Genomic DNA, 10855 nt, shown 5'->3' on the forward strand with positions numbered 1-10855 from the left:
ACCACTATACTAACGAGGAGACGTGAGGGCATGAAATGAACAGCTGCTGATGTCTGCACAGCATCCAGCGACCACCTAGATGGCCTAGGGGGTCTCATTTTCCCCCGTCAAACGGCTTGCCCGATCTAAGGCTAATTTCTTTCTTTTTATCGGCACCAGGCTTAAAACTCAGTTTAAGGCGATAGTTCCGGGCTATGTTTGACTCCAGAGTTGAATCTGTCATCCCGCATTTCCTCAGCAAATCAAGCTACCCATCTCAAGTCTCATGAGCTGAGGACGGCAAAGTCCCTGTGGGCTTAGGACAGTCAAAGAAACCCCTGGGCTGCATGCTAAGCCCCTTTTCGGCTTCACTTTCCGAATCCTGCCCTAGCTTGCGATTAGTTTTTTTCTCACTTCTTGCCCCCAACTCCCACCTTGCCTCATGGTCTCCCCTCCTCTGCGCACCTGACAGTTTGCCTGCCCTTCCACTGCCTGTCTCCAGACTTTCCAAGGAGAAAAGGCAAAGCACTAAAGCGGGCCGGGCAACGGGTCAAGTTCCGCTTTCGGCGACTAGCAGGGAGGTAGCGTGGCCGAGCGGTCTAAGGTGCTGGATTAAGGCTCCAGTCTCTTCGGAGGCGTGGGTTCAAATCCCACCGCTGCCACTTTTCCTGGCCTTGCATTTTAAAGAAGAACGTAACGTTGACCTCTTCCTTCATTAGTGCCAGCTCTGTCGCAATGAGCAAGCGGATGGTATGCCACACCCTGCAGGAAAAAGGTTTCGCTTCTGACGTCTTGCTTTTCTGGACATCCAGTCTCAAGTTTCCCATCTGGAACGGCGCTCCCTGCTGCTTTGTGAAGGCTTGCTGCAAGAGCCTTCGAAACCCAGGAGCTCTTGCGTTGAGCTGTGACGCGTCCTGGGAAGACCTCCCGTTGCAGCGGAATGAGCCCCACTTCCAGGGCGTGCTGGTAGCAAATTTCCCACAGCCCACAGGGAGCAAACGATCCCAGGTGTGTTGTATCACCAGGAGAGGCTGAGATGAGAGTAAGGGTTCACGCGTGTGCCCGGACCGAGGTTAATGATGGGATTAGAGCTAGGGTTAGATGCAGGGAAAGAGTGAGAGTTATAATTAGGGATAAAGCTAACAGGTGATCATTACTCGTCATGTAACATGATACAAAGGGTCAGAAGAGGAACTGATTCAGGGTTACAATTTGGACTTCGCAGACAACAGGAGCACTAAATGGTGCTGAGGGGGACTCAATAAAGTGGACCGGCCGCCTAATGTAAGCAATTGTGCACAAATATTGTACGATGACTAGCGTTGCCGGTGCTTTTTTCTTAAAGAGTCAGTTCTTGGCACCCATTCCCTACTTGACTCAGCCTAATCTTCAAGAATATTTGTCAAGAACTAAAAAAAATCCAGAAAAGGTTTAACCTCCCCGTCGGGGAATTGAACCCCGGTCTCCCGCGTGACAGGCGGGGATACTGACCACTATACTAACGAGGAGACGTGAGGGCATGAAATGAACAGCTGCTGATGTCTGCACAGCATCCAGCGACCACCTAGATGGCCTAGGGGGTCTCATTTTCCCCCGTCAAACGGCTTGCCCGATCTAAGGCTAATTTCTTTCTTTTTATCGGCACCAGGCTTAAAACTCAGTTTAAGGCGATAGTTCCGGGCTATGTTTGACTCCAGAGTTGAATCTGTCATCCCGCATTTCCTCAGCAAATCAAGCTACCCATCTCAAGTCTCATGAGCTGAGGACGGCAAAGTCCCTGTGGGCTTAGGACAGTCAAAGAAACCCCTGGGCTGCATGCTAAGCCCCTTTTCGGCTTCACTTTCCGAATCCTGCCCTAGCTTGCGATTAGTTTTTTTCTCACTTCTTGCCCCCATCTCCCACCTTGCCTCATGGTCTCCCCTCCTCTGCGCACCTGACAGTTTGCCTGCCCTTCCACTGCCTGTCTCCAGACTTTCCAAGGAGAAAAGGCAAAGCACTAAAGCGGGCCGGGCAACGGGTCAAGTTCCGCTTTCGGCGACTAGCAGGGAGGTAGCGTGGCCGAGCGGTCTAAGGTGCTGGATTAAGGCTCCAGTCTCTTCGGAGGCGTGGGTTCAAATCCCACCGCTGCCACTTTTCCTGGCCTTGCATTTTAAAGAAGAACGTAACGTTGACCTCTTCCTTCATTAGTGCCACCTCTGTCGCAATGAGCAAGCGGATGGTATGCCACACCCTGCAGGAAAAAGGTTTCGCTTCTGACGTCTTGCTTTTCTGGACATCCAGTCTCAAGTTTCCCATCTGGAACGGCGCTCCCTGCTGCTTTGTGAAGGCTTGCTGCAAGAGCCTTCGAAACCCAGGAGCTCTTGCGTTGAGCTGTGACGCGTCCTGGGAAGACCTCCCGTTGCAGCGGAATGAGCCCCACTTCCAGGGCGTGCTGGTAGCAAATTTCCCACAGCCCACAGGGAGCAAACGATCCCAGGTGTGATGTATCACCAGGAGAGGCTGAGATGAGAGTAAGGGTTCACGCGTGTGCCCGGACCGAGGTTAATGATGGGATTAGAGCTAGGGTTAGATGCAGGGAAAGAGTGAGAGTTATAATTAGGGATAAAGCTAACAGGTGATCATTACTCGTCATGTAACATGATACAAAGGGTCAGAAGAGGAACTGATTCAGGGTTACAATTTGGACTTCGCAGACAACAGGAGCACTAAATGGTGCTGAGGGGGACTCAATAAAGTGGACCGGCCGCCTAATGTAAGCAATTGTGCACAAATATTGTACGATGACTAGCGTTGCCGGTGCTTTTTTCTTAAAGAGTCAGTTCTTGGCACCCATTCCCTACTTGACTCAGCCTAATCTTCAAGAATATTTGTCAAGAACTAAAAAAAATCCAGAAAAGGTTTAACCTCCCGGTCTCCCGCGTGACAGGCGGGGATACTGACCACTATACTAACGAGGAGACGTGAGGGCATGAAATGAACAGCTGCTGATGTCTGCACAGCATCCAGCGACCACCTAGATGGCCTAGGGGGTCTCATTTTCCCCCGTCAAACGGCTTGCCCGATCTAAGGCTAATTTCTTTCTTTTTATCGGCACCAGGCTTAAAACTCAGTTTAAGGCGATAGTTCCGGGCTATGTTTGACTCCAGAGTTGAATCTGTCATCCCGCATTTCCTCAGCAAATCAAGCTACCCATCTCAAGTCTCATGAGCTGAGGACGGCAAAGTCCCTGTGGGCTTAGGACAGTCAAAGAAACCCCTGGGCTGCATGCTAAGCCCCTTTTCGGCTTCACTTTCCGAATCCTGCCCTAGCTTGCGATTAGTTTTTTCCTCACTTCTTGCCCCCATCTCCCACCTTGCCTCATGGTCTCCCCTCCTCTGCGCACCTGACAGTTTGCCTGCCCTTCCACTGCCTGTCTCCAGACTTTCCAAGGAGAAAAGGCAAAGCACTAAAGCGGGCCGGGCAACGGGTCAAGTTCCGCTTTCGGCGACTAGCAGGGAGGTAGCGTGGCCGAGCGGTCTAAGGCGCTGGATTAAGGCTCCAGTCTCTTCGGAGGCGTGGGTTCAAATCCCACCGCTGCCACTTTTCCTGGCCTTGAATTTTAAAGAAGAACGTAACGTTGACCTCTTCCTTCATTAGTGCCACCTCTGTCGCAATGAGCAAGCGGATGGTATGCCACACCCTGCAGGAAAAAGGTTTCGCTTCTGACGTCTTGCTTTTCTGGACATCCAGTCTCAAGTTTCCCATCTGGAACGGCGCTCCCTGCTGCTTTGTGAAGACTTGCTGCAAGAGCCTTCGAAACCCAGGAGCTCTTGCGTTGAGCTGTGACGCGTCCTGGGAAGACCTCCCGTTGCAGCGGAATGAGCCCCACTTCCAGGGCGTGCTGGTAGCAAATTTCCCACAGCCCACAGGGAGCAAACGATCCCAGGTGTGATGTATCACCAGGAGAGGCTGAGATGAGAGTAAGGGTTCACGCGTGTGCCCGGACCGAGGTTAATGATGGGATTAGAGCTAGGGTTAGATGCAGGGAAAGAGTGAGAGTTATAATTAGGGATAAAGCTAACAGGTGATCATTACTCGTCATGTAACATGATACAAAGGGTCAGAAGAGGAACTGATTCAGGGTTACAATTTGGACTTCGCAGACAACAGGAGCACTAAATGGTGCTGAGGGGGACTCAATAAAGTGGACCGGCCGCCTAATGTAAGCAATTGTGCACAAATATTGTACGATGACTAGCGTTGCCGGTGCTTTTTTCTTAAAGAGTCAGTTCTTGGCACCCATTCCCTACTTGACTCAGCCTAATCTTCAAGAATATTTGTCAAGAACTAAAAAAAATCCAGAAAAGGTTTAACCTCCCCGTCGGGGAACCCCGGTCTCCCGCGTGACAGGCGGGGATACTGACCACTATACTAACGAGGAGACGTGAGGGCATGAAATGAACAGCTGCTGATGTCTGCACAGCATCCAGCGACCACCTAGATGGCCTAGGGGGTCTCATTTTCCCCCGTCAAACGGCTTGCCCGATCTAAGGCTAATTTCTTTCTTTTTATCGGCACCAGGCTTAAAACTCAGTTTAAGGCGATAGTTCCGGGCTATGTTTGACTCCAGAGTTGAATCTGTCATCCCGCATTTCCTCAGCAAATCAAGCTACCCATCTCAAGTCTCATGAGCTGAGGACGGCAAAGTCCCTGTGGGCTTAGGACAGTCAAAGAAACCCCTGGGCTGCATGCTAAGCCCCTTTTCGGCTTCACTTTCCGAATCCTGCCCTAGCTTGCGATTAGTTTTTTTCTCACTTCTTGCCCCCATCTCCCACCTTGCCTCATGGTCTCCCCTCCTCTGCGCACCTGACAGTTTGCCTGCCCTTCCACTGCCTGTCTCCAGACTTTCCAAGGAGAAAAGGCAAAGCACTAAAGCGGGCCGGGCAACGGGTCAAGTTCCGCTTTCGGCGACTAGCAGGGAGGTAGCGTGGCCGAGCGGTCTAAGGCGCTGGATTAAGGCTCCAGTCTCTTCGGAGGCGTGGGTTCAAATCCCACCGCTGCCACTTTTCCTGGCCTTGCATTTTAAAGAAGAACGTAACGTTGACCTCTTCCTTCATTAGTGCCACCTCTGTCGCAATGAGCAAGCGGATGGTATGCCACACCCTGCAGGAAAAAGGTTTCGCTTCTGACGTCTTGCTTTTCTGGACATCCAGTCTCAAGTTTCCCATCTGGAACGGCGCTCCCTGCTGCTTTGTGAAGACTTGCTGCAAGAGCCTTCGAAACCCAGGAGCTCTTGCGTTGAGCTGTGACGCGTCCTGGGAAGACCTCCCGTTGCAGCGGAATGAGCCCCACTTCCAGGGCGTGCTGGTAGCAAATTTCCCACAGCCCACAGGGAGCAAACGATCCCAGGTGTGATGTATCACCAGGAGAGGCTGAGATGAGAGTAAGGGTTCACGCGTGTGCCCGGACCGAGGTTAATGATGGGATTAGAGCTAGGGTTAGATGCAGGGAAAGAGTGAGAGTTATAATTAGGGATAAAGCTAACAGGTGATCATTACTCGTCATGTAACATGATACAAAGGGTCAGAAGAGGAACTGATTCAGGGTTACAATTTGGACTTCGCAGACAACAGGAGCACTAAATGGTGCTGAGGGGGACTCAATAAAGTGGACCGGCCGCCTAATGTAAGCAATTGTGCACAAATATTGTACGATGACTAGCGTTGCCGGTGCTTTTTTCTTAAAGAGTCAGTTCTTGGCACCCATTCCCTACTTGACTCAGCCTAATCTTCAAGAATATTTGTCAAGAACTAAAAAAAATCCAGAAAAGGTTTAACCTCCCCGTCGGGGCCGGTCTCCCGCGTGACAGGCGGGGATACTGACCACTATACTAACGAGGAGACGTGAGGGCATGAAATGAACAGCTGCTGATGTCTGCACAGCATCCAGCGACCACCTAGATGGCCTAGGGGGTCTCATTTTCCCCCGTCAAACGGCTTGCCCGATCTAAGGCTAATTTCTTTCTTTTTATCGGCACCAGGCTTAAAACTCAGTTTAAGGCGATAGTTCCGGGCTATGTTTGACTCCAGAGTTGAATCTGTCATCCCGCATTTCCTCAGCAAATCAAGCTACCCATCTCAAGTCTCATGAGCTGAGGACGGCAAAGTCCCTGTGGGCTTAGGACAGTCAAAGAAACCCCTGGGCTGCATGCTAAGCCCCTTTTCGGCTTCACTTTCCGAATCCTGCCCTAGCTTGCGATTAGTTTTTTTCTCACTTCTTGCCCCCATCTCCCACCTTGCCTCATGGTCTCCCCTCCTCTGCGCACCTGACAGTTTGCCTGCCCTTCCACTGCCTGTCTCCAGACTTTCCAAGGAGAAAAGGCAAAGCACTAAAGCGGGCCGGGCAACGGGTCAAGTTCCGCTTTCGGCGACTAGCAGGGAGGTAGCGTGGCCGAGCGGTCTAAGGCGCTGGATTAAGGCTCCAGTCTCTTCGGAGGCGTGGGTTCAAATCCCACCGCTGCCACTTTTCCTGGCCTTGCATTTTAAAGAAGAACGTAACGTTGACCTCTTCCTTCATTAGTGCCACCTCTGTCGCAATGAGCAAGCGGATGGTATGCCACACCCTGCAGGAAAAAGGTTTCGCTTCTGACGTCTTGCTTTTCTGGACATCCAGTCTCAAGTTTCCCATCTGGAACGGCGCTCCCTGCTGCTTTGTGAAGACTTGCTGCAAGAGCCTTCGAAACCCAGGAGCTCTTGCGTTGAGCTGTGACGCGTCCTGGGAAGACCTCCCGTTGCAGCGGAATGAGCCCCACTTCCAGGGCGTGCTGGTAGCAAATTTCCCACAGCCCACAGGGAGCAAACGATCCCAGGTGTGATGTATCACCAGGAGAGGCTGAGATGAGAGTAAGGGTTCACGCGTGTGCCCGGACCGAGGTTAATGATGGGATTAGAGCTAGGGTTAGATGCAGGGAAAGAGTGAGAGTTATAATTAGGGATAAAGCTAACAGGTGATCAGTACTCGTCATGTAACATGATACAAAGGGTCAGAAGAGGAACTGATTCAGGGTTACAATTTGGACTTCGCAGACAACAGGAGCACTAAATGGTGCTGAGGGGGACTCAATAAAGTGGACCGGCCGCCTAATGTAAGCAATTGTGCACAAATATTGTACGATGACTAGCGTTGCCGGTGCTTTTTTCTTAAAGAGTCAGTTCTTGGCACCCATTCCCTACTTGACTCAGCCTAATCTTCAAGAATATTTGTCAAGAACTAAAAAAAATCCAGAAAAGGTTTAACCTCCCCGTCGGGGCCGGTCTCCCGCGTGACAGGCGGGGATACTGACCACTATACTAACGAGGAGACGTGAGGGCATGAAATGAACAGCTGCTGATGTCTGCACAGCATCCAGCGACCACCTAGATGGCCTAGGGGGTCTCATTTTCCCCCGTCAAACGGCTTGCCCGATCTAAGGCTAATTTCTTTCTTTTTATCGGCACCAGGCTTAAAACTCAGTTTAAGGCGATAGTTCCGGGCTATGTTTGACTCCAGAGTTGAATCTGTCATCCCGCATTTCCTCAGCAAATCAAGCTACCCATCTCAAGTCTCATGAGCTGAGGACGGCAAAGTCCCTGTGGGCTTAGGACAGTCAAAGAAACCCCTGGGCTGCATGCTAAGCCCCTTTTCGGCTTCACTTTCCGAATCCTGCCCTAGCTTGCGATTAGTTTTTTTCTCACTTCTTGCCCCCAACTCCCACCTTGCCTCATGGTCTCCCCTCCTCTGCGCACCTGACAGTTTGCCTGCCCTTCCACTGCCTGTCTCCAGACTTTCCAAGGAGAAAAGGCAAAGCACTAAAGCGGGCCGGGCAACGGGTCAAGTTCCGCTTTCGGCGACTAGCAGGGAGGTAGCGTGGCCGAGCGGTCTAAGGTGCTGGATTAAGGCTCCAGTCTCTTCGGAGGCGTGGGTTCAAATCCCACCGCTGCCACTTTTCCTGGCCTTGCATTTTAAAGAAGAACGTAACGTTGACCTCTTCCTTCATTAGTGCCAGCTCTGTCGCAATGAGCAAGCGGATGGTATGCCACACCCTGCAGGAAAAAGGTTTCGCTTCTGACGTCTTGCTTTTCTGGACATCCAGTCTCAAGTTTCCCATCTGGAACGGCGCTCCCTGCTGCTTTGTGAAGGCTTGCTGCAAGAGCCTTCGAAACCCAGGAGCTCTTGCGTTGAGCTGTGACGCGTCCTGGGAAGACCTCCCGTTGCAGCGGAATGAGCCCCACTTCCAGGGCGTGCTGGTAGCAAATTTCCCACAGCCCACAGGGAGCAAACGATCCCAGGTGTGATGTATCACCAGGAGAGGCTGAGATGAGAGTAAGGGTTCACGCGTGTGCCCGGACCGAGGTTAATGATGGGATTAGAGCTAGGGTTAGATGCAGGGAAAGAGTGAGAGTTATAATTAGGGATAAAGCTAACAGGTGATCATTACTCGTCATGTAACATGATACAAAGGGTCAGAAGAGGAACTGATTCAGGGTTACAATTTGGACTTCGCAGACAACAGGAGCACTAAATGGTGCTGAGGGGGACTCAATAAAGTGGACCGGCCGCCTAATGTAAGCAATTGTGCACAAATATTGTACGATGACTAGCGTTGCCGGTGCTTTTTTCTTAAAGAGTCAGTTCTTGGCACCCATTCCCTACTTGACTCAGCCTAATCTTCAAGAATATTTGTCAAGAACTAAAAAAAATCCAGAAAAGGTTGAACCTCCCCGGTCTCCCGCGTGACAGGCGGGGATACTGACCACTATACTAACGAGGAGACGTGAGGGCATGAAATGAACAGCTGCTGATGTCTGCACAGCATCCAGCGACCACCTAGATGGCCTAGGGGGTCTCATTTTCCCCCGTCAAACGGCTTGCCCGATCTAAGGCTAATTTCTTTCTTTTTATCGGCACCAGGCTTAAAACTCAGTTTAAGGCGATAGTTCCGGGCTATGTTTGACTCCAGAGTTGAATCTGTCATCCCGCATTTCCTCAGCAAATCAAGCTACCCATCTCAAGTCTCATGAGCTGAGGACGGCAAAGTCCCTGTGGGCTTAGGACAGTCAAAGAAACCCCTGGGCTGCATGCTAAGCCCCTTTTCGGCTTCACTTTCCGAATCCTGCCCTAGCTTGCGATTAGTTTTTTTCTCACTTCTTGCCCCCAACTCCCACCTTGCCTCATGGTCTCCCCTCCTCTGCGCACCTGACAGTTTGCCTGCCCTTCCACTGCCTGTCTCCAGACTTTCCAAGGAGAAAAGGCAAAGCACTAAAGCGGGCCGGGCAACGGGTCAAGTTCCGCTTTCGGCGACTAGCAGGGAGGTAGCGTGGCCGAGCGGTCTAAGGTGCTGGATTAAGGCTCCAGTCTCTTCGGAGGCGTGGGTTCAAATCCCACCGCTGCCACTTTTCCTGGCCTTGCATTTTAAAGAAGAACGTAACGTTGACCTCTTCCTTCATTAGTGCCAGCTCTGTCGCAATGAGCAAGCGGATGGTATGCCACACCCTGCAGGAAAAAGGTTTCGCTTCTGACGTCTTGCTTTTCTGGACATCCAGTCTCAAGTTTCCCATCTGGAACGGCGCTCCCTGCTGCTTTGTGAAGGCTTGCTGCAAGAGCCTTCGAAACCCAGGAGCTCTTGCGTTGAGCTGTGACGCGTCCTGGGAAGACCTCCCGTTGCAGCGGAATGAGCCCCACTTCCAGGGCGTGCTGGTAGCAAATTTCCCACAGCCCACAGGGAGCAAACGATCCCAGGTGTGTTGTATCACCAGGAGAGGCTGAGATGAGAGTAAGGGTTCACGCGTGTGCCCGGACCGAGGTTAATGATGGGATTAGAGCTAGGGTTAGATGCAGGGAAAGAGTGAGAGTTATAATTAGGGATAAAGCTAACAGGTGATCATTACTCGTCATGTAACATGATACAAAGGGTCAGAAGAGGAACTGATTCAGGGTTACAATTTGGACTTCGCAGACAACAGGAGCACTAAATGGTGCTGAGGGGGACTCAATAAAGTGGACCGGCCGCCTAATGTAAGCAATTGTGCACAAATATTGTACGATGACTAGCGTTGCCGGTGCTTTTTTCTTAAAGAGTCAGTTCTTGGCACCCATTCCCTACTTGACTCAGCCTAATCTTCAAGAATATTTGTCAAGAACTAAAAAAAATCCAGAAAAGGTTTAACCTCCCCGTCGGGGAATTGAACCCCGGTCTCCCGCGTGACAGGCGGGGATACTGACCACTATACTAACGAGGAGACGTGAGGGCATGAAATGAACAGCTGCTGATGTCTGCACAGCATCCAGCGACCACCTAGATGGCCTAGGGGGTCTCATTTTCCCCCGTCAAACGGCTTGCCCGATCTAAGGCTAATTTCTTTCTTTTTATCGGCACCAGGCTTAAAACTCAGTTTAAGGCGATAGTTCCGGGCTATGTTTGACTCCAGAGTTGAATCTGTCATCCCGCATTTCCTCAGCAAATCAAGCTACCCATCTCAAGTCTCATGAGCTGAGGACGGCAAAGTCCCTGTGGGCTTAGGACAGTCAAAGAAACCCCTGGGCTGCATGCTAAGCCCCTTTTCGGCTTCACTTTCCGAATCCTGCCCTAGCTTGCGATTAGTTTTTTTCTCACTTCTTGCCCCCATCTCCCACCTTGCCTCATGGTCTCCCCTCCTCTGCGCACCTGACAGTTTGCCTGCCCTTCCACTGCCTGTCTCCAGACTTTCCAAGGAGAAAAGGCAAAGCACTAAAGCGGGCCGGGCAACGGGTCAAGTTCCGCTTTCGGCGACTAGCAGGGAGGTAGCGTGGCCGAGCGGTCTAAGGTGCTGGATTAAGGCTCCAGTCTCTTCGGAGGCGTGGGTTCAAATCCCACCGCTGC

The 10855-nt window shown here is 51.5% G+C and overlaps 2 non-coding genes across 2 annotated transcripts; both read right to left on the minus strand.

Annotated features, from left to right (window-relative positions):
• Nucleotides 1–1415: 1415 nt before the first annotated feature.
• On the minus strand, nucleotides 1416–1487 carry TRNAD-GUC (transfer RNA aspartic acid (anticodon GUC)). Its single transcript has one exon. It is a non-coding gene; the product is annotated as a tRNA-Asp (tRNA).
• An 8676-nt stretch (nucleotides 1488–10163) lies between these two features.
• TRNAD-GUC (transfer RNA aspartic acid (anticodon GUC)) lies at nucleotides 10164–10235 on the minus strand. The gene has a single exon. It is a non-coding gene; the product is annotated as a tRNA-Asp (tRNA).
• Between the last annotated feature and the right edge of the window lie 620 nt (nucleotides 10236–10855).

This window comes from Ambystoma mexicanum, unplaced genomic scaffold (assembly GCF_040938575.1).
Source record: "Ambystoma mexicanum isolate Mex_15411 unplaced genomic scaffold, UKY_AmexF1_1 Mex_scaf20, whole genome shotgun sequence".
NCBI lineage: Eukaryota > Metazoa > Chordata > Amphibia > Caudata > Ambystomatidae > Ambystoma > Ambystoma mexicanum.